Consider the following 24,579-nt stretch of genomic DNA (forward strand, 5'->3'; position numbering starts at 1 on the left):
GGAGGCATGCTCTCTTTTCTGAAGACAAGGAACTTTAATCATTTCATATGAAGTAAAAAACCCACCAAACTTCAAAAGAAAGGAATGAGAGTGTTACTATGAAAGGATAGCCTCCTGCATACTGATGACAGTTTTGCAATGCAGGTTATAAATGTTGGTTCAGTCTTCTTAAAACTGCATCATATGGAAAGTTAGAGAAGGGATCAATAATCAGTGTTCTTTTCTTCTCAGGTCTCCAACATATAACAAATGCTTCATTTATGGTTGAAAGCATATTTCCTTTCTTTTTCCTTTGGCCCACACTCCTTTGCTTTCTGGGCATATGCTCAAAGGCCAGGACTGCTCTTCTACTTCAGTTCCTGGATCTGTCTCTGATTTCATCAAACATCTGCAGATTTTCTGTGCCTCAGTTTCTCCATGTAAAACACTGTCTTGAGATATCAGTAGCTGCAAAGTAAGAAGAACAGGGTGAGGATACAGGAAATTTGGAGAGTTGACAGAGTTGTATTTCTGGAAATTTTATTTCAAAGCATTATTAAAAAATTTGTCAGTCTTGCAACTTATTAGTAGCCCAATGGCATACTCTGAAAAAGGGAGGTATTTTACATATGGAATATAAACTGTAAGGCCAGGGGGGAAGTATCATAGTGTATTCCTAACAAAGAAGGAAGGGAGAAAGAAAACAATGCTGCTATGACACTTAAGAGTATTAAGTTATATTGTTTGCACTGGCCTAGATATATTTTCTTCTTTCTGCTCTAACTAGAACCATTTTTTAAAATTCATCATTACTCCAGTCAGAAGTAGATGGAGTTTGTAAGTCTGGAATAGCTAATTTTAGAAGAACTGTGTCTTTTGCATGAAGCCAGTTACGGTTTGGAAAGCAGAGGCTGAATTATAGAGGAAGTGGGTTTTCTGCTGTTTTTGGTTTGTTTTGGGTTTTGGTTTTTGTTTGGGGTTTTGTTTTTTTTTTTTTTTTGGTTGGTTGGTTGGTTAGTTTTGTTTGGTTTGGGGGGTGGTATTTAATCTCCAATGCATAAAGCTGGATCAGAGCAACTACCACTCAAAAATGTCCCTGAGAAGATGAACAGGACTGTATACGCTCTTTTGCATGCTGATGTCAGCTTCCTCTGCTAAGTTTCTACTTTGCAACTTCATCACAAAATTTCACACTGGGTTAAATTTTGGCATGATTCAGAAAAAGATGAGCCAGGAATTAATGAAAACAAAGATTCAACAACATAACAGCAAACTAATACTTTTGCTGCTTGAAAAACCGGGATGGGGAAAAAGGAGAAAGGGAAATGCTACCAGAAAAAGACATTTGCTGTTCTTCATTTCTTCATAGATCTATTTCTTATAACTGCAGTTCTCCAAAGAGATCTTTTAATCACTCTTTATTAACGAGACCAGTTGCTTCTGTTATTTCCTTACAGTCTAGTTATCAAAAAACTTGTGAAGTTGTTGAATACCAACTGCTACCTGGAACCAAGTTTTGCTTATAAGCAAGTTAAATGATAACACCAAATTCAAAGGCTGAATACAGAAGAATTTGTATATATGTAAGTTGAGCCCATCCATAACAAATGTTAGTAGAGCAGATCTTTTGTCTCCCCAGCCAACAGAGACACCTCTCTTAAGCTTAGTCTTGCTATATCTCTGCTACAGCTGGATAATATTTAAAAAAAAAAAAAATCTCTTATAAAAAAATTCCAACAATGCTTTCCTTGGGAATATGCATCCATTACACTGATTACACAGCACTCTTACTGTGTGTCCTTTTGCTCTTTACTTGTTCTCCAAGGAGTTAGGATTAGTGTTAACATGACATCTCAGCTAGCTTGGTAGCTGGTCCCTTATTACAGGTTCTACTCTGCATCTGAGATGAGACTGCATTAAGCACTGGCTTTGTGATGTATGCTAGGAAAGCCCTAATTTTTGTATTTATGAAACAAAGAACAAATTATCTTGTCCTGGAGTTCTCTCATAACAAGATTTTGCTGTACAAAATTCTAACTTGTTTCCTCCCTCCATCACTCTTCCAAAGTCTTACCTAACAGGCCACTAAAGGGATTTGTTAATAGCTGTTCCCTTCCCCTGACCTTCCCCTCATGGCTGTTGAGTGACATAACTTTCTGTAAGAGAAAAGCAAATGAATCATGATTATTTTTCAATGCATCATATGAGCCATCAGTACGTATTGTGTAGGCCCTACAATCACCAGTGATGACAAATGCAAAGACAATGAAATCATCATCTAATTTTGAGGTCCATTTACCTCTTTAGCACAAAGAAAAATTACCTAGCTGTAAATGGAGGTGTTTTTCATTGTATATACAAGACAGGCAATTGTAGCTGAAGTACAGCAGAGCCTCAGGAAGGATATAAGCAGAGGTTCTTTGTTCCCCCCAGTGATGTTCTAACACTTAGGTGCATAGTAATACAAGGTCAGAAGTGAACATTTCTGCATACCCAGTGCTGAAGGAAGAGTGTGTGCACAACTAGTGGTTTTCATCAGTCTTAAATACTCAGACTCTGCCTGTTCAGTTTGTTACAAACTGGCCTGTACACGGTCAAATTAGGTGACTTTCTACAATGGCTGGTTGCTTTTTTTTCCACAGCAGAATGTCTCTGTTATCTCAACATTATTAAGAGTGTTTCCTGGTTAGAAATCTAACCTTGCCAGCACGATATAGTTGCTCAGCACCCACTGATGAATGCCCATCCCGTCCCCAAGCAGTGATCAGCCCCTCTTGGCCAACTGCCCATTTTATATGCTGACATTATATAATAGGGAATATCCCTTTGGCCAGTTTGGGTCAGCTGTCCTGGCCATGCTCCCTCCTTGCTTCTTCTGCACCTGCACACTGGCAGAGTGGTGGAGACTGAAAAGTCCTTCACTTAGGCTAAGCACTACTGAGCAATGCCCAAAACATAAAAATCCAAAATACAGCACTGTAACAGCTACTAGGAAGAAAATTAATTTTATCAAAGCCAAAACCAGGACACCTGCACTTGTGACTTCAAGCATCTTGGCACCTTCAGAAATACTGGGAGGTTGTCTTTAAATTCCACAGTTTTACTGTAAAATTTGTCTATTAAAATTAAAAGGTGGGGTGGGGGGTTTTGTGTGTTTATTGATTATAATTTCTGATTTCCCTCTCCTCATTCAACTCTGACACAGCTGTGTCTTTTGGTCAGTATCCACTTTCTAGTAGCTAATTATCTTTTACCTGTTAAGTTCAGATTTTACCAATTGTTTTAATATGATTATTTTCAAGAAAGAAAAAAGAATGCAAACAGTTCAACAAATATTTATAACACAAAACCAAACACTCCACAACCAAATCCAAATTAATCTCAGCAATCCTGATCACCATGAAATGCTTGGTGGCCATTATTCTCATTTTCATCTGGACTATGCCCCTTGCACTTTTAGTCAGCCTAGAAGCCTCTTGATGTTATGTAGTTCTACAGTACAGACATGGGTGGGAGGGCTGCAAGTAGCAGTTCAAGGAGAACACTCAGTGGTGTAGTAGTCCTGTAACAGAGCTACAGAGAAAATATTAATATTTGCAGTTCTCCCACTCATACCTCTCTCTTGTCAGTACTGTGAAGTTATGCATTACAGCAGTGTGAATCTGCAGGGGTTCTGTTCAAAAAAACTGAAGTCAGAAGAAAATACAAAGAAAATTAGGTTGTAAGAGAGGAAGCTTCTAGAAGAAGATAACATTCCTCTAAACAAAGCCCAAGGTAACATGACCTGTATCTGCAAATAAATAGGACTAGGAAATAACCTACTAGAAGTAAACTCATTCTTGGTGAAAAACCTCCTCTAGGTCACCTTGTAAAGTCAAACAGGTTTACTTGAATATCACATAAAAAGCCATTTTCAAAGTCAATACCATCTTCTTGAATAGGACCTTCTAGGAGCCTTGATTGATGCCTATAGACATTTGGCAATACAATGTGAATTGAAGGAATTCATAGTGCCCATGGGAATTTTTAAAACCATGTCAGCTTCCTCAGAAATGACATAGTGTGCTTGTAGAAAAGTCAGAGGAACAAACCTCTAAATGAAATATCCCTACTGACTCCTGCAGTCAAAACCAATCCCAGCAGAGGATCTTTGAAAAAAACCCACCCAACCAACCAATGAATCTTCAGGCTCTACATGTTTATTTAATTCTAAGAAATTAACCCCTTTGGATCCTTTGTAAATCCTAGATGCATCATGCCTGTGACATTACTCACATGAGTAGAAAAAAGTCTTCTGTCTCAAGGATCTTTATGCACTACTTCTATGTGATAACTGTAGGGATAGGTACAAATTCAGAAGAATTTATGACAGAAAGCAAGGAACTCGATTTTCACTAGGAAGGCTTTCTGCTTAAATGGTAACTCTTTCTCAAAGGCAATTTCAATGCTTTCTCCCCCCTCCCCGCATAGCAAGAGTTCTCAGCCTTGCTCTCTGATATGTGAGAGGAGAGTGATAGCCCTAAGAGACATGCACAGAGGCCTTGGGAAGGCGAGGGAGAAACAGAGAGGATAAAGAGGCCCTGAAAGGGCAGGAGCTCACCTTTTTTCCCTGGAGGCCCAGTGCACCTGCATCATCAAGAAATGGTCCTTGCATCTGAAATAAACCTTTTTTTTTTTTAATCCTTCCAGTGCCTTGGCATTATTGGGAAGAATACCTGTGTATGTTTTACCCTACATAACAGATGTTATTCTTAAAAAAACCCAAGCAACTTCAGGGTGTGGTACATTTAAACAAGGGGGGGGGTAAAAATGACAGCTGTGACAAACAGAAGATGGGGATGAATCACTGAAAGTTATGTGATGGAACTGCAGATGGCATAAGAAAGAATTTGAAGCTTCCAGAAGAGGGAAGCAAAGAATGCTTATCAACATTTTATGATTCCAAAGTAATTCATCAACATTTCTCCCTCCTCTACTGTTTTTGAAGCAAAAGTTGAGTGGCCCACTCCTTAAAAAGTCATGATGGCTTCTTCCTAAAACAGTTGCTGGTTTTCATCCCTGAGCTGAGCAAAGCTTGAGGAAATTCTTGGTCACAAGGTAAATTATCTTCCCAGTGCAGGTAGTTAATTCATAACAGCTACTCTGCTCAAGGGCTGGCTGTTGGTTCTACTCCATGCAACTTTGTGGGGAGTATAGAACAGATGTGATATGGTGTTTGCATAATTCAAAAATCTCTGTGTATTTTTTTTGTTCTAAATTTCAGCTCTTGGAATCATGATTAAGAGAGGACCTCCAGGTTTCTGTCTGAATTACAATTCTTCCTTGTTATGGTTTCAGAGAAACAGTTGAAAACAGGAACCATGAATGCTAACTACAGAAATCTGGTAAGACAAAATACATGATTCTAAGCCACTACCATAGTTTTTTTGGTAATCCAATACTTATTTGAAGATCAGTATGACGCTTGTCCTGAGCAGCCTGCTGTTGGCTAGTCTTGCTTCAGCGGGGGGTTGGACTAGATGATTTCAAGAGATGCCTTCCAAGCACAATGATTCTGTGATTCTGTGTTTGCAATGTCAGACATTTCATTAAAATCGTAAAGGGGTTCATCTTACCAACAGTAAGGAGACCTGTTGTTTTCTGTTGCTATGTGCTGATCATTTCCCAGGTGTTCCCCCTGAGTATAAGTGCACACACACCCACACCCACCCTCACATACAAATACACAAACAGATGGTCTTGCTCTTATCTAGTCTGTATGAATAATGACTTGGTTATGATAAAAAGCACAACTGGAATTTCTTTTGAATACATGTGTCAGAATGATAATGTAAGCCAATATGAAGATGACATTTCATTGTGTTAAGCCACTGACAAAGGTGAAAAGTATGAAGGTGCCAGTCTCATACTTCTCTCCAAAACAGTTCATCATGCAGCTCTGATATGCCATATCTCCAAGGAGAGAGTGAGATCTGAGAAATAAGCCTTCATATGCAGCCCACCATATCCCACTTCCACAGTGATCGTGCCTGACTGTAGATCTGTGACAGTCACAGTATTTCAGAAGGCTCTTAAGACACTGGCATACACTTTAACTCACCACTTCCCCAAGCAGCCACGTGTCCACATGTCTTGAGTACATCACCTATAGAGTCTGAGCATTGTGAGCCTGAAACACAGTAAGAGATCAGTCGAATCAATAGCACTTTGTGCCCTATGGGAAAGATAAATCATAGAGTACAACTTGCATTTAAGGTAAGCAATCGTACCTTGCCATTTTTAAAATATGTCTTTCATGGTGTCTATTAAGTTGTTGAAACTGCTGGTTTCAGAGCTTTATCGAAAATGTAAACAGTCTAACGTGTACCTCTAGTTTTAGGGCAACTCTTTCCAGCATTTTCTTTCTGCTCTGAGCACTACAGGACTAAGGACAGTAGCCCACTTGCCTTTTAATTGTCAAATTTCATGTATTTTACCAGGAAGACTCAGATTTTTGGGTTTTGGTTTTTTGTTTTTGTTTTGTTGTGGGGTTTTTTTAAGATAAAAGCATGGAGAATTGTTTTGAATGCAAATACCTTTATGAAGCACACATGAGATTATAATATACTTATGGAGGACAGTAGAAATCTTATTCATACACAATTAAAAAAACAGTTTTCTTTCATTAAAAGCTGTTACAATATGTTCAATATACTGACTGCTCAGCAAAGAAATCCTGCAGGAGAGAAAACAATAGGTCCAATTACCAAAAACTTGGAGTTCAGAATCCACACCAAAAGCCAAGTGCCAACACAATATTTTTAGAGAATATAATACATTAATTGAAGTTATCACCCTCTTTTTATGGAAATCCTGGGCTATTATAAAACTTGTCCAGTAGGTAGGTGCTTCCTATTCATAAAACAGCTGAGTGCTGAGGGCACACTAATGAATCATTGCTCTGCCAGAACCACAAGCCTCAGGAATGAATGGCTTGCAGGGAGTTGGGGAGCAGTAGCCACACAGCTGTGCAGAACATTTTCCACTTGCTGATCATCTTTAATGAATGTATTTTACCCCTTCTCCCATTCAAAACCAAGGACATTATTTCAAATTCTCACATTCCACTAAATAACACACAGAAGGAAAGGTCACAGTCTGAGACCAAATGTCAGCACCTGTCAGCATTTTCACTAGCAGTCCTCTTTATCTGAAAAGCTACTCAAACTGTTTCATAAAGCTACTTACATTAATAATTATGATTTCCTTGCTATGTAAACTTAAATGCTTATTGAAGTTGGCCATAAAAAACACATATGTCTGCGGCTAAAGGAAACAGTCCTTAATTTATGGGATGAGTGTTTGCAAATGAATGTGTATCTGAGACATCAAGACTAACATTTTCCTCATGTATTATGCTGTGCATTGCAGTGCTTCAACACTGAAAGTAAACAAAACCCACTTAGCTGGTACCTCAGTAGCAAGTCTGTAGCTGGAAATGCTACTTCTATGAGCCTTCCAATAAACTTTTCATGTTTAGCATCTGGAACAGCATTAACGTCATCTGGCTCTTCCAAAAGAAATCCAGCAATGTGAATGCAGCGATGTCTTTGAAAACCATCATACATCAAAGGGTGGATTGTTTTACTTGACATATTCAATGCATCTATATGGAAAGTTTTACACAAAGGCATCCTAGGGTGATGAGGGAGCTGGCGGAAGAGCTCATCAAGCCACTTTCCATCATTTACCAACAGTCCTGGCTCACTGGAGAGATCCCAGATGATTGGACGTTGGCAAATGTCATGCTGATCCAAAAAAAGGGCTGCAAGGAGGACCTGGGAAACTACAGGCCCATCAGCCTGACCTCAGTGCCTGGCAAGGTTATAGAGCAGATCATCCTAAGTGCAATCACACAACATCTACAGGATGGACAAGGGATCAGACCCAGCCAGCATGGATTTAGGAAGGTCAGGTCCTGTCTGACCAACATGATCTCATTTTATGATCAGGTGACCCCCCTGGTGGATGAGGGGAAGGCTGTGGATGTGGTTTATCTGGACTTCAGCAAAGCCTTTGATACTGTCTCCCATAGCATTCTCCTGAAAAAGCTGGCAGACCAAGGCTTGGACAGGGGCACTCTCTCCTGGGTTAAGAACTGGCTGGAGGGCCGGGCCCAGAGAGTGGTGGTGAATGGTGGAGAGCAGCCAGGCAGAAAGGGACCTGGGAGTTTGGATTGACAGGAAGCTGAACAGGAGCCAGCAGTGTGCCCAGGTGGCCAAGAAGGCCAATGGCATCCTGGCCTGTATCAGGAACAGTGTGGCCAGCAGGTCCAGGGAAGTGATTCTTCCCCTGTACTCAGCACTGGTGAGGCCACACCTGGAGTACTGTGTCCAGTTCTGGTCCCCTCAGTTCAGGAAGGATATTGAGGTGCTGGAGCAGGTCCAGAGAAGAGCAACAAGGTTGGTGAAGGGGCTCGAGCACAAGTGAGGAGAGGCTGAGGGAGCTGGGGCTGTTCAGCCTGGAGAAGAAGAGGCTCAGGGGAGACCTCATCACTCTCTACAACTCCCTGAAAGGAGGTTGCAGCCAGGTGGGGGTTGGTCTCTTTTCCCAGGCAACCAGAAGTAGGACAAGAGGGCATGGCCTTAAGCTCTGCCAGGGGAAGTTTAGGTTGGATATTAGGAAGAAATGTTTTACAGAGAGAGTAATCAGACACTGGAATGTGCTGGCCAGGGAGGTGGTGGTTCAGTGTCCCTGGAGGTTTTTAAGACGAGACTGGATGTGGCACTTAGTGCCATGGTCTAGTAACCACGGCGGTGTTGGATCAAGGGTTGGACTTGATGGTCTTGGAGGTCTTTTCCAACCTGGTCGATTCTATGATCTTCCTAATTTGCCACTCATCTAGCAGGAGTGTTCACAGAACACTGAAAACAGAAACAATTACTCTAGCTGTTGCTCTAAACTGCTTAAATGCTTTTTGTGTGTCCCTTTTCCTTCGGAAAACAAAGTAGCATAAATAAACAAGGACCACAACATTAAATAGAACAACAACATTTGTCTCTTGTTCTATCATATTAATCAAGTGTTAACAATGCATCTGTAGTATTGTAGTAAATATTTATGGAATGCTTTCTCTGGTGTCCTGGGAACACATTGTGATTGCTGATAAAAGTCAAGATGCCATTGCCCTTCTTGTTCACCTGGGTACACTGCTAGCTCATATCCAGCTGGCTGTCAAGAAAGATACCCAGGTCCTTTTCCACCAGGCTGCTTTCCAGCCACTCTTCTCAGCCTGTAGCACTGCATGGGATTGTTGTGACTCAAGGACAGGACCCATTACTTTGCCTTGTTGAACATCAAAACATTGGCCTTGACACATCTATCCAGCCTGTCCAGTTTCCTCTGCAGAGCCTTCCTGCCCTCCAATAGATCAACACTCCCACCCAGCTGCCATCTGCAAACTGACTGAGGGTGCACTCAATCACTTTGTCCAGACCATTGACAGAGATATTAAACAGGACTGACCTCAGTATGGAGACTTGGAGAAAACCACTAGTGACTGGCTGTCAACTGGATGTAACTCCATTCACTACCACTCTCTGGGCCTGGACATCCAGTCAATTTTTTACCAAGAGAACAGTGCACCTGTCCAAGATATGAGCAGCCAGTTTCTCCAGGAGAATGCTTTAGGAAATGGCTTTATTACAGTCCAGGCAGACAACATCCATAGCCATTCCCTCATCCACTAAGCAGGTCACCCTGCCATAGAAGGAGATCAGGTTGGTCAAGAAGGACCTGTCTTTCCTAAACCTGTGCTGGCTGGGCCTGCTCCGCAGTTGTCCTTCATGTGCCCCTCATGGCACTTGAAGTGATCTGCTCCATGAACTTCCCCCGCACCAAGGTCAGGCTGACAGGCCCGTAGTTCCCTGGATCCTCCTTCTTACCCTTCTTGTAGATGGGCGTCACATTTGCTAAGGTCCAGTCAACTGGGACCCCCTGGTGAGTCAGGATTGCTGATAAATGATGGAAAGTGTCTCAGCACTTCCACCAGCTGCCTCAGTACCCTACATCCAGGTGGTGATGACACAGACAATGAGGAACAGCAGACATATATCTTACTACTCCTCAATGATTTTGGAAGCATCACAGAAGCAACATATAGAAAAAGATAAAAGGTAAGAAAATAATTATACTTTTTTTACTCTGCTTTCTTCCTTAACTAGTTAGCAACTGAGATTTATGTTACTTTCTCTAGAATTAATTTTCTGCAAGAAAATCAAAATTAAGTCTAAAAGAAGGTGGCTACAGTCTAAGTGTAAATCCTCTTTCTCAGGGCAGGAAGGAAATGGGATGACCTCCAGACATCTGTGTGAGTCACAGCATGCTAACGAGAGGCAGATGGGCATACTTATTTGTTACAACTATTTTATAATTCAGTGTAACTATTCTCTTAGCTTTTTCCTTAATTACATTGACATGAGGTAAAAAGAGCAACAGGTCCCAGGATGTTTGACTTGGATTTGCCCTGATTTGTACAACTGTAAAAGACAAATATTTCAGGATTTCAGAGGTTAGGACCAAATAAGGCCAGAGATTTAAATAAACCCATGTTTAGGTCTCCATTTCCTTGAATCCCATTTACAAAACATTATATTGAAAATGGAACTAGAAAAGTTTGGACTCAGTGCTGTTAGTACTGAAAATCTGCTAAAACCCTGAAATTGTAGCTTTAAAATATATTTTTAGTATTGTGTTTCACTAGTCTCAACAGTATCAACCCACCAGAAAGCTATGCATGCGTGAAAGAGCTGGAGGCACAGCAATTAGTTTTAGATATTATGATTTTCCAGGAGCTGAAAGGATCTGATCAGTTCAACTGCTGTGGAAAGGGGTTGCTATTGCCTAACCCTGCCTCAAGCATCAAGGTTTTGGCTTGCAAATGCTACCAGGAACCTAGGCTTACTTAATATCTTACTTAATACCTATTATCTAAGAGCAGCATTTTTGTATTCTGCTCAGTGTGCTGCATGCTCATCCCAGACACACAAAATTAGCTTAACTCCAGTTTGAGAGAAGAAAGGCTGTATCATATAACCAAGAGTCCACTGGGCAACAGTTCCCCTTCCTTTGGTTGCAAGTCCACACCTGGACACAGAAGTTTTATATTTTCTTCTAAACCCATTATCTAAGATTAAAAACAAACAAACAAACAAACAACAAGAACAAAAACAAAAACCAAACCAAACAAATAAAAAAACCCAACAACCGCCCCCCCTCAAAAAAACCACCAAAAACCAACCAAAAACCACAACCAACCAAACAACAAAACTCAAATCCACATATGATTTGTCCAAGCTATCAGATGGAGATAAATTAATTTTGTTATCCAGATGATGTCTGGGAACAACGAAAATAGAAAGCTTTTGGACTGAAGCTGTGCTGGTCTTCAGTTCTCTTCAGAGATGGTCTATTGCAGCAGGGCTAGAGATTCAAATAGTCCAGATGCTTTACAAACCATAGGTACTGTAAGAGCCAGAGCTTTGCCATACATAAATACTGCAGCAGAGATAGAAATAGTACCTGTACCTTGGTAAGACTTTCTGAGCTAGGCTTATTTATTTGGACTTTGCTGAGTGTGCAGTCTTAAATGGATGGTCCGTGAATTTCAGTTATCTGGTCATTTTTAGCCTCTATGAATAAATAAATCATAACCCATGAAAAGATTAGCAGCTTTTCTCACTGCTAATAAGTCAGAATCACGTCAAACAGTGTAGTACTCCAGGTTTCTGCTAGTCAAAAGGCTCTGAAAGACTTAACTGATACAAATTTAAAGCCTCATAGTTTCATAATGGAGCAAATCTCCTTCCAAGGTGATATTAAGATAAACTGTAGTGCTTGATGTGGTGCCATTCAGCAGACATTTAAACAGTACCAGCTAGGACTCAGAGAATAGTCACTGAGGTTATGAGGTTTTGCTCTGAAGTCTTCTACCAATTCCAGAGTGCGCAGAAATCCTGTGCCAAGTTAGGTCCTCCACACTGTTGGGAGAACATATACTCCAAAGCTGCTCTATTGCTGAGTGAAGCTCTCTGCGGGAAGGAAAGAAAAGTTCAATCTTTGTTTAGCCAGAAAGTTCAGGCCCTTCCACAGATGCAGCTGAGGGCTGTATACTACCCCATGCAGCTGCATCTGGCCTAAGCAGGCAGCCGGGATCTGCCAGGGCGTGTAGCAGGAGTGCAGAAAATACCGATGACTAACACTAACCACTCACACCCTTACATTACTTCTAGTTTGACTCAGACAAGACTACCCTTTTCTGATATTTTGTTTTGCCATACTTCTCACTCACTTCCAGAAGGTAATCTTTCTGACATGTCGATTTTTGTTATTAAGCATTTGATCTTTTCACAAAAGTCAGCATTTGGTCGCCAGAAGGAAGTTTTAGGACAGCTGAAGTGCTGTCTTAGCAATCACAGATGAGATGGTTATATCACACAAAAGCCTTTTTGTGTCATGACTAATTTCAGATCCTCCCTATTTCTTATGCAGATTTCAGCCTTGTTCCCTCACACACAGAGAAATAAATTCTGCATTTCCTTCTGGCTTTTCCTCTAGGACACAGACTTATTCAGATGAGTTCAGGATGCAACAGGAAGACATCACCAACAGCACTTGCTATCTACCCTGCAGGACTCCTTTGCATTTCACTGCATGTCTGTCCCTGGCACAGAAAGGCTGCAGGAGCTAATCTTCTTCCTGTAACTGCACACTTGGTCAAAGGCCATCTTTTTTTCTCCCTTTCCCAAGAAAAGTGTCCTGCTAGGGCTAACTCTAGACTGCACTCTCCTGCCAGCAGTGAAATTTTAGCTTTCTGTGTTTTTCTCCATGTTCTGGCTTTGCTAAGAGAAGTCTCAGCTATGTCAGGTGAGTATCTCTACAAATCTGTTATCTACAGTGGTCCTGACTAATATCTGCTGAAGGATAATCCTCTTCACAAGTGCAGCAGGTGTTACAGAACTTTATCTACCCTTTGCACCACTGTAGCCTCATACATGCAAATGCCTGATAATGTTAAGATAAATCTCAGCGGAGGTAAAGAGAAAGTATGATTGCCGTCCCTATTTATAGGTTTGTTATTCTGTAGATGAAACTAATGTACACACAGGTGTCCTGTTCCCAGGAAGCCATACTCATTATGAAAAAATTCAAATATAAATAATTAATCTGTTTTATTGTATCCAATTTCAGGCAAAACAAGGCTAAAAAGAGAAAATTAAAGCCAAACAAATACATAGATCCTACTTAAACAAAGTCTTCTAGTTTAATTCTGATGGGGCAGTTTCTTGCAGCTTCTACTGCTCTGAATAAATCAGGCATGCATTTCCCTTCACTGATAGAGTACTGCTTTCAGAAGTAAAACTTGCTTTGATTACAGCTGATTACTCACATGCTTCTTTCAATATTTTCTGAAAGCAACATCAGGTGTGTCAAAAGACTCTCCTTATGGCTGCCTCTGCAATTACAAAGCAAGTCTCCTAGATACTATTTTTTCTTTACTTGGGTAGATGAACTCCTTACATAATAAACATGCCTTCAATTTTTGAACATCTGTGACTATATTTACCTCAAAGGACAGATATACTCCACAGCAGGACCATAGCATGTTTTGACTCCCAGTCACCCTGATTATGGCATCTCCTGAAAAATCCTGCAACTATCTCCCATGCTTAACTCACCAGGAGAGATGTTTATCTGGGTCTTCACCTCAATCAGTACTGGGATGGTGCAAAGTGGTACATCTGAAGCCAAGGGGCAGGAATCACTCCCAGGCTCCCCTGGTAGAAATGCAGCTTGTGAGACTGTTGATGGAATTTTTTCACCTGTTTGAGAAGAAACTTCTACAAGTAAAGTAGTTTTAAGGATTTGCTCCCATTACTTATCAAGAAGTACATATTTTCATGACAATTCAGCTATCAGATATGCAGATCGCATACCTATCTCCCTGCTTTCCTAAAGACAGGCAGCAAGAGTAACAACATGTATTGTTACTTAAGTCTTATAATTTGAACTTGATAAATTAATACTTCTTTTTCCAGAAACACTGAAAGAAAATCTCTTGCACCCCATCTATTACGTTAGGGGAAAAAAATGCTGAAGAAACTTGAGGGTGGCCCCCTCTGCCTGGACTTTCTGTTTCAGTCCTGTTGCCATTGCACTGTTTCCTCAGATTACAACTCCATAACATAGCACCACTGCTGGTGATCTCTTCTGGTTTGTTCCCCATTTCTAAAGAAAAAGAAAAGCTTGCCTTGGCTTTACAGGTGAGATGTCAGCATTCCTTCTCAATCCAACACGAGAGCTGGCTTCCTTCCCTAATCCCTCAAGGACCAAGTGCCATGCCCAAATCTCTTTCAGAGCATTCTTCCAGTGTGCTCTTTAATTCAAATAAAAGCTGGCATTGAATTTTCCTTCCTGATCTTCCTCTTGACAGCAGAGGCCAACTTCACCACTCAGCCAAAAACAAGAACCCTCCCTCAGCCCTATCCTCATCTGAGATGTATTTAAGCAACCAGTCAGCTGCTTTGTACAGCTACATAATATTAAAAGCAAAGAAAATATATTAAATTCTACATTAGGCCTATGGAAATATTAGAGAAATATAATCAACATTAAAAAAAATCACACCAAAGATAACTGTTAGAGTATGTACTAAAGAAAGCAAAGTCAAAATTACAGAATTCTAGCACAGAATTTAAAAGAGAGAGACAGAAAAAATCAAGCCAAGCACTAGGGGACTTGCCTTAGAGCTAAAGATCTGAAAATGTTTGGTCTTTAAACCAAACATTTTGTAACTAACTGTTATTTGGGACTAGCTTTGTTAGTAAGATTCACAACAAATTAAGAAGAAATATGCAATATCCTGAGGCTGGAATTGAGTCATTTTTTCCCTACAGTTCCTTTTTCGTACTTGGTTTAGTCAAAAGATTGCAAGTTCAGTGCAGAAAAAAAAAAAAAGCACAAAAATTTTCAGCTTCAGTTGCTCACAGCACAAACTATGCTGACCTTTTCCAGACAATTACATAAACCAGCAATGATAAGCAGTAGGGATCCCTATTAAAATACAACCCACAGCTTTTGTATGTGTGCATGCCTTCTTTTTGACCCACAGTTACTGGCTACACTGAAAAAGATTTTATGAAGAAAAACAACAGATATGACAAATTCCAACAGAAATCAGATTCCAAATATGAACAGCAAGCATAACCACAGCTGAATCCAGCATTTGCTTAATTCACCAGGGATGGTCTGAGACATCTTTTATCCTTTATATTCAACTCAAACTAGGCATGCTAGTAAAACCCCATTAATCTGTTTCATGAGTCATAGGCATCTTTGTTCTGTGCACTTTGCTGACAGTTTCCTTTATCTGAGGGTGGAGAATGTGCTTTGTATAAAGTTTCAATTTGTGTGTAAGTTTTCTCTGGCAGAGTGCATGTGCCCTACGCAAGAGACTGTTTTCCTGTGCCACATATTGCTACAGCTGAAATAAAGTAAAAATCTCAAGCAGGAAATCCTTTAATAAGAACTGTTCCTCTTTTCTCAGTCTTTGCAAAGAAATGGAAATAACTGAGCAGACCTTTGGTTGCTTGGTTTCTAACATACAGGCTAGGTAGTTGTATTTAACCAAAAAAGTAAGTAAATCTAGCATCACTGTTTGCTTGTTGGATCACCAATACAGTGATCTGTGTTGGGAAATAAGTTATGGTGGGGTTTTTGATAGCAAAAAGCAGCTTTCTGTGGAAAAGGAATGCCAACCTCTCCTACACAGTTTGGAGGGGATCAGATTTCAGTTCACTGCTACTCCTTTTGACTTTTCCAGCAAGAGCAGGCATTTTTGAGACATTCCCCAAATCATGTTTAAGGATGGCAGTATAAACAAATGATTCTTTTTTCTTGAAAACAGGTTTAAATTCACCATCAGTAAAGCACACATAGCTACATAAAAATGCATCCACCTCTCAGTGCAAAAAAGAAAGTTCTACTTCACCTTCTGAAGGAAGATACTTCGAGGATGTATAATTTATTATTTTCTTCCATTCTTTCATTCTTTACTATGGAATGTTTCTGAGCTCTAAAATAGCTCCACACAAAATTAATGCTGTTGAAATAATGAAGGTCTGCAAGCCAGATGCCTGAGAATTTGATCAAGGGATCAAGTGTTGATTTTCACCTTCCCATATTATCAACTAGAACACTTGAAAAAGGATGTAAACATAAATGATGTAAATTTAACTTAAGTAAATATAAGCAGCATTAGATTTTATATATGTATCAAATTAGTTGCGTGTATCAATCTCAGCTTTTAGACTTGTAAAATCCTTTATATCATTATACAAATGCATCACTGAATAAATGCTGATAGCAGGGGATCAGACAATTTGTGGTATACTGTGAATTACACTGATAATTAAACATACCTGGAAACTCACAGGAAACTTCAAGAGTTGTATAAACAAAATTTAAAAGTTATATAAATTATTATTTGTAAATAAAGGCAAAGAGGCATGTGCAAGAACGGCATAAACTTGACATTCAGCTGTTGCCAAAACTGGTGTGCTGAGCTGATGTTTTCCTTAAATCCCATTGTGTTGAATTTAAAAAGTCCACTGCAAAAGCACTGAGCGAGAACAGAACTCGACAGGTCAGATGCATGTTGGTCCATGGTTTCACCCTCCTCATGCATCCTCTCCTGCCCAGCATTACTTCTGAGGCAGGAAATTCATTACCATAGGCCAAATAGAGAAGCAAAGCTTGATTTTCCTTCTCATTAGCCAGCTTTAAGATGTGAGTGCTAAGGCCGGTGAGTAGAGTTAATGCAGCAGAGAAAAATACTGTGAATCTGGAAGTGTTTCAAGACATTTCCAGCTGTGTATAAGACAACAACAAAGAGATTCTTCTATCTGCCTTGTCTCGGTGCTGTCTTCAGAAAAGAGAGTGGGCTAGGAAGCTATTGTAGAGAGTGGCTGGCAGAGCGTGGAGGAGAATTTTGTACAAAGCTAAGCCTCTGGAAATCATTGGGTTGTTGTTGTTGCTATATCAGAGAAACAACATGTTGAAAACATCTGTTTTTTTCTGGTGGTGTCAGTCTTGTGATGCCAAATCCCCTCAGCACCAGATCCGGTAACACAGCTGAGAGTCAGCATGCCTTGTGCTCCTGCTTGCTGTACTTCAAGATCACACACCAGGAATAAAAACAGAAATCTCAGTTCCTAAGCTCCCTATTTTCATCACTAAACAATCACTATCTTAGCTCAAAATATGGAAAGTCCTCTTCTGAACCTTTACACAAACCATAAATATTTTTGTACATTCTGTACTCTAATATAAAGGCAGTGGATGCCTGTAGGACTTGGCTACTTTAATTATAAAAGGACAGCTCATTCCCCGTAATCACACTCCCTCACAGCATATTCTCAGAGAGAGGCTAAGTGCACCTTTCTCTACCTTTCTGTAATGTTCATCTAAACCATAGACCACAGCTATCCCCAGTGTCCCATTACATGGCACTGTCCTATAGGAACCCATGCTAGCAGGGTGCCTCTATAGGGAAGGGACTTGTAGTGGGTTTCTGTGGCTGGGTTTTGGTAATGAGGGGGGCTACAGGGGTGGCTCCTGTTAGGAGCTGCTAGAAGCTTTCCCTGTCCCGTGGAGCCAAGGCCAGCCAGCTCCAGGACGGACTTCCTGCTGCTGACCAAGACCAAGCCAATCAGGAGTAATAGTAACGCCTCTGTGATAACATATTTAAGAATAGAAGATTGTTGCGTAGAAGAAATTCCAGCCAGGGAAGAGTGGAGTGAGAACATGTGAACAACAATGCAGACACCAAGGTCAGTGCAGAAGGAGGGGCAGGAGGTGCTCCAGGTGCTGGAGCTGAGGCCCCTGCAGCCCGTGGTGCAGACCATGGTGGAGCAGCTGTGCCCCTGCAGCCCATGGAGGACCATCAGGGTGCAGAGACCCACCTGCAGCCCATGGAGGAGCCCATGTTGGAGCAGGTGGATGCATGAAGGAGGCTGTGACCCCGTAGGAGGCCCAAGATGGAGCAGGGTCCTGCCGGAGACCTGCAGCCCGTGGAGAGGGAAGCCCATGCTGGAGCAGGTTTTTCCCAGGTAGGACCTGTGGCCCCTGTGGGGGACCCACATTGGTACAGCTCATTCATGAAGGACTGCACCCCATGGAGGAGTGACCCATGGGACAGCAGTCTGGGAAGAGTTGCTGCCCAAGGGATGGACTCACGCTGGAGAGGTCCATCAAGGACTGTCGCCCATGGGAGGGACCCCACGGGAGCAGGGGAAGGATTCCCCTCTCTGAGCAGCAGCAGAAACAACAACTGACTGTAACCCCCATTCCCCACCCCCATAAAACCACGGGGGGAGAGGAGGGAGAACATGGGGGGGGGGGGGAAGGTTTTTTAAAGACTGTTTTATTTCTTACTCTTTTGCTTTTATCCTGTTAGTAATAACTTTAAGTACTATGCCCCCTTTGAGTCTGTTTTGCCCGTGAAGGTAATCAGTAAGGGACCTCTCCCAGCTGTTATCTCTACTTACAAATCCTTAGCTGTTTTTTTTTTCTGTCTCCTCTGTCCAGTTGCAGAGGGGAGAGTGAGAGAGTAGCTTTAGTGGGTGCCTGGCATCCGGCGAGGGTCAACCCACTACAGGACTGAAGGGGCAAATGTATATTTGTCACACAAAGCATAGATGTATACATATCATTAGCTCTTACCAATGATCAGGAAGAAAGTAATAACAGACTTCTATAGTATTTTGTACCTTTAAAAAGATCCTTACTGACATATATATCAGCAGATGTCAATTAGAACTGGGACCATCTATAGTAAAATATATAATTATGGTAGAAATGCTCTGGACAGATCCACAAAGTTTACTGCCTGTCTGAGATACTTGATATGATCAACTGATACATTCTACTTTCTTAGCTGGTTTTAAAGTACTGAAGTCTGTCACTGCACTCAATAGAGTGCAGACTGAGGCATAACAAACCATCCTAGTCATTAGAGTTTGACCTGGTTTTGCATGATAAATGAGATGCAACATAGTCAGTAGCAATGCAAGACCTCATTAATACACATTTGTGCTTTTGGTCCCCCCTCCACATCTGATATCACTATGTAGTTTTACCTTCTTTTAAATCTTGGCAAGCATAAAGCTTCAGATTTTACATTACAAGGCTGCAGCGGAACACTCTCCAGTAAGTCTTAATTTCAATGTGGTCTCCCCTCTGACTCCACAGTACCAGATGTAGCTGGGGGTGCTTAAAACTAAGGCCATGGTGAATTCTTTTGCTGCCTCATGTCTAGTGCTCTCAGCAGACAGCAAGGACAAGCTTAAATGACTTTTCCAATTACCCAGATGCAGAAGTAGGAGACAAGGCAACAAAATGGAATAGTATATGGGAAAAGAAGGTGAAGCAATGATAAGAATGGCCAAGAGTAATAACTTTGAGATTTTTGAAAATGGCAATAACAAGCCCCACATGTGAAAATCTGGCTCCATTAGGACCAGTAAGACCCCACTGCAATTTCTCACTCTACTCCCCCACCAAAAAAAAAAAAAGGTAGGAGGATTTGCTGTCATTTGTTCAAACTTTCTGATAGCACTCTGGGCACTTAGGAAAACAGCAGTGTAAAAATAAATGAGTCAGAAAAATGGATGTGGGAATGTCAAATGCATGAGCTATTTTTCTCAAGTGACACTTGCTTTCCACATTTCTTAAATTCTATGGAGAAGTTAGTCACAGCTAGTGTTCCCAAGGCAGGAACAGTTATGCTAGCTTGTTTTATGAACTCAAATTTTATGTGTTCAAATGGAAAATGCTGTATTGTTTGACTTAACTATTGTTTCCTAAACTCCCCAGACAGGAAAAGGGGGTGTTCCAGCTGTGTGGTTTGTATTTCACATACATACCATTTTGCCTTGTATTTATCTTCCTTTTTTTTCCTTAATTTTGCAATGCAGTAAAAAAATTAGACAATCAAGAACATTATAATTTTGCTTTAGCAAGTTGCACTTTATTTTTTTCTTTAGATAATAAGAGAAAAATATTAGAAAAATACAGTTGTCAATGTTCTTGCTCAGGATTACAGTATAGGTCTGCCTCCCCAGATCCCAGCATTAACAAAAAACCCACATGTAAATATGTAAATTTTTATTCATAAGATGTATTTTAAGGAAATAATAAAAGATAACTTGAATTAGGCTTACTAAGTGCCTTTCTGTTATAGATCCTTTTTTATTTCTGCAAAAGCAGAAATGTAAAAGTGGAAAGGAAGTAAACAATTAATAAAGAATTGGAGGAAAACACTATTTCTCTCTGTAGTACGGAAAAAACCAGCCTACAGTGTTATTCCTGACCTTCAACTGACTTTAAATCACTAGTTTAAAAAAAAAAAAAAAAAGAAATCCCAAAGATGAATCAACTGATTTATTTGTGAAATACACTATCACTCACTGCCAATTGAAACATGGAATAATTTAAACTGCTTTTGATTTCTTCTCAGCTGGACCACAACATCAACAACGCCTCAAGTTTCTGCCTTTCCACCCAAACAAATATCTAGGCTTCCCTATCAGTATACCCTTCTTTCCATCACTGTCATACAGATGGCTGCAAGGTAAAGGATACTAACAGTCATCTTTTGGGAACCAAACTCAGGGAATCAGCTTTTTTTCACCAACAAAATGCACAAGGACAGCCATTTCTGAGTCAAGATCCAAAAAAAGCTCTATGGGAAGAGGAGGAAACCTCGTGAGCTGGCTAATTGGCATCATTGAGCACAAAGACACAGACTGTCATCTGCTCCTAAACAGATGATGAGATAAACCACAGGAGAGATCCTAAAGCAGGAAATCCAGTCCTGAAAATTATTCTTTAAAGAAGAATTTTAAAGTTTTTCAAAGGAAAATAAGAATAATGGTTTCCTACCCACCTTTTCAAGCATCCACCCATCAGGAGGGCATTTGACTATTTGGATTAGTTTGTTCCTCAGACCATGCATGACTAGCAATGTGTTTGGTTCTCCTGTGTGTGGAAGGAGGTTGATTCTGGGTATTCTCATATTTAAAGCATTGCAAGTTTTTCACTGCCATGATTTTGCACTTATTTATATAGCTATGTCTTTTCTAGAGCAGACAGTGTACTGTCTACCTGTCTTAGTACACCGGCACCAAATTGAGCGTCTTTCCACACACATGCATGACTTAGTCACTTGAGCATCCTTCAGTCACTCAGTCCACAGCCAGGCTATGCAAAGACAGAGGCCACATCTTTCAAACTACACTTGGGCTTGAAGCATAAATTTAAAAGCTTTAATCAGAGAACGGCTTAGGTTGGAAGGAGTCTTAAGGATTATCCAGTTCCAACCCCTTACCATGGGCAGGGACACCTTCTACTAGATCAGATTCCTCTAGACCGCCCCTTCTCCTTTCATTTACAATCCCTGATAAAGAGTTCCTCCCCATCTTTCCTGTTGGGCCCTTTAATGCCAAGGACAACAACAGTACACTTCATAACATACTGGGGCAGCTGCAACACACGACTAAAATAGTTTATGCCTGTCTTAGGCTGTAGATGGATGAAGTTGCCAACAGCATTTGCCACAGCATCTTAATGAAGGATTCTTATATGGAGATCTAAGCAAGAAATACAGAGATGTTTTTGTTTTATCAGTGGAGCTTAAAAGATTTTACCCTGATGTGATGCATCTTGCGTGCATATACAAAATCATTACAAACAAAATGCCTTCACAACTGACTGCTAAATTCTTGCTGTGTTCGTCAGAGCTGCTGGCCTCTTTCAAGAATCCAGCTACACCCTCATGGTATTTACAAAACTGAGCAGTCACCTAACCCATGCTACATAACAGAGGTGGAAATACAGAAGACAATAAACCATAGAAGAATAATTAGCTTTCATTAAGCCTTAGCTTTCTTCCTTGTTCTGAATCAGTTGTTTCTAACCTGAGCCATCAGCACAGCACATAACCTGGGGTTGTCTCTTTGGATGACCACTGAAATTCCTAAATCCTGGTCATCTTAGAGTTCATGCAGTTTGGTAACAGCCCCTTAAAAGCAACTGGTCCAGATCATATCCCTGGTGCAGGTGGCCTTTTGGTCCACACTGCAGGAAGCTTCACCTGAATAGGTCAGAGGGCATGCAGGAAAGCAACACAGTGCTACATTCCTGAGGCAAGGAAAAGAAGGGGAACACATAAAGTGACACATATGATTGCTTCCTTCCATCCTTACAGGAAAGATGTTTTAGGAAACTTGATTGTTTAGGAAACAATGATACATGCAGACTTCAGCTTAAAAGGAAGCTCTGCAAGAATAGAAGAACCTTCGGCCTTTTTTTACTGTCTAGAGAATGTCAGTACTGGGAGTACCACAAATATCACACTGTTGCTGAATATGAAGGCATTCCAACCTTGTTTTACTTCTTGTGAATATAACATTTCATGAAAGTGAGCTATTTTTACTCTGAGGAGAAAATACAAGAACAAAAGCATTGAATAGCATATGTTTAGATAATATGGCAAATGACAACAGTACCCGAACAACTAAAACTTATACTCACATGTTCCTGTTTTCTAGAATAAAACACCTCTAAAATTTGTCAGGAATGCCAAAATCACATTCATTTAGACTTGGAAGGATGCAGCTCAATCGGACAGTATAAACTGAATGTGGAACTTACCTGTTTAAGAACTGCTTCAATCAGTTTTCTCTTTCTTTTCTCTCTGAATAGCAGTCAAGCGAAATTTCACATCAGGGAAAATAACATACAAAACTACCATTAAGTTATCATCTTTAAATTATTTTGTTCTTAGAGGAAAAAGACAGACAAGAAATTGGATATCACAGGTTTTTCAAAAGGAACAAACATTTCATAACTAAAAAGGTCACTTTGCCAAAAACAGAGGAAAGGTATTCTAGATTTTCTTCTCATTAAGTCAAATATTTACATTAAAATAAAGCTGACTTAAAATATTGAAAACAAAGTTTCATGGTGAAATACAGAGCTATGAGAAACAGGTTTCAAAAGGTATGTAGTGAACCATGAAACCTGAATCTCAGCAGTTAAATTACAAAGATAAGTTTACACACTTAGCATAAAATTGAAATATTACTAGAGGAATCAAGAGCTTCTATCTGCAGAAGACCTACTCTACTTTTCTTGGAAAAGTTTACACCATAGCATACCTTACAAGGCTTTATCTTAAAAAAAAAAAAAGTGCTTTTCACTCTAATTAATAAGCCTGTGTAGAGATCTATACTATATACTGCTACAACCAGACTGCTTTCACCATTTATACTAGACTAGATATTTCTAGCTCATAATGTTATGAAGAAAAACTGTTATAAATGGCTCTCTAGACAGCAAAAAAACTCAACGGAATTCACTGAAGATACTATAGTCTAATAAAACAGGAATTAAAGAAAATAAAAATGTTAAGGGTTGTTGCTGCAGGCTTTATTTGTTTGAAAAGGGTCATGCAAGAAATAAAATATTCCTCTGTTTCTAATAAAATCCAATAATGCTAAAAAAATTCTTATAAGAGATATAAGTTATTTCATTAATCAATAAGCTGCATTTTCTATTATGGAACTAAGCTTGGATGGCACCCATGTAATTTAAAATACAGGTACTTTATAAACAATTTTTCACCTAATGTTCATCAAATGCAGACCAGTATGCAGAAAAATGATCTATAAAATTTTATTTCTTTTTATGAACTGCTATGAAAAAAAAAGTGAGAGACTTTGGATGTAGAAAGGTATTTGGATAGTTACCAAGAGATAAAAATCAACAAAACAAAGTACAAAGCTATGTGGGGAGAATCTGAAAAGAAAACAATACTCAGCTGATAATTATAGTAGGAGAAATCTCTACAGTAGTAGAAATGGGATGAGCTTTAAAGGAGATAGGCTGTCAGCTGCCATAGACTTTGGTGCTGTACTACCCAAGCCAGTGCTGTAAGTGGTGTAGGTATACTGCAATAATTGCTACTACTGGAGGGAACAAGTGGTACCAACAGAGAGGACATTTACCTCAGGAAAAGCTGAGGGTGGAAAGGACTAGGGAATTGGCTTTTGCAGAAGTTGTTCAGGATCTCCTGGAAAAACTCCTTTCTGAAACAATCATTGTTATCAAGCAGGCTGGTTGTAGAAGAATCTAGTTTGTTTCCTTGGGAAGAAACCCTTGGGCTGCTGTGTCTTCATGTCTTTTCTGTCCTGCAAAGCAGAGAGCATCAGAAAATAGCACCCAACAGGGGAGCCAGCAGAGATTCTGGAGCTTCTTTGGACTCTGGCTTATTCTAAATATACCCTTAGAACTGGGAATACTACTGTTGCTTCTTAAAAAAAACCCAAAAACCACCAAAAAATCAAAAACCAAAAACCAAAAAAAAACCCAACCAAAAACATAACGAAACGAAAATGAAACAACTCTAATGTAGTATTATAATTTTTGACCAAAGATCAAATGGTGTTAATTATGTTTTTAACATATTCTTTATATTCAATCCTTAAAAAAAAAAAAAGTGAT

At 40.0% G+C, this 24,579-nt stretch overlaps 1 long non-coding RNA gene across 1 annotated transcript; it reads right to left on the bottom strand.

Moving 5' to 3' along the window:
* Positions 1–413: 413 nt before the first annotated feature.
* On the bottom strand, positions 414–6,136 carry LOC116783036. The gene is made up of 3 exons (XR_004355438.1): positions 6,080–6,136; positions 4,580–4,633; positions 414–447 (listed from the first exon to the last, which is right to left on the bottom strand). It is a non-coding gene; the product is annotated as an uncharacterized LOC116783036 (long non-coding RNA).
* Between the last annotated feature and the right edge of the window lie 18,443 nt (positions 6,137–24,579).

The sequence above is a fragment of the Chiroxiphia lanceolata genome, chromosome 2, assembly GCF_009829145.1.
Source record: "Chiroxiphia lanceolata isolate bChiLan1 chromosome 2, bChiLan1.pri, whole genome shotgun sequence".
Lineage (NCBI taxonomy): Eukaryota > Metazoa > Chordata > Aves > Passeriformes > Pipridae > Chiroxiphia > Chiroxiphia lanceolata.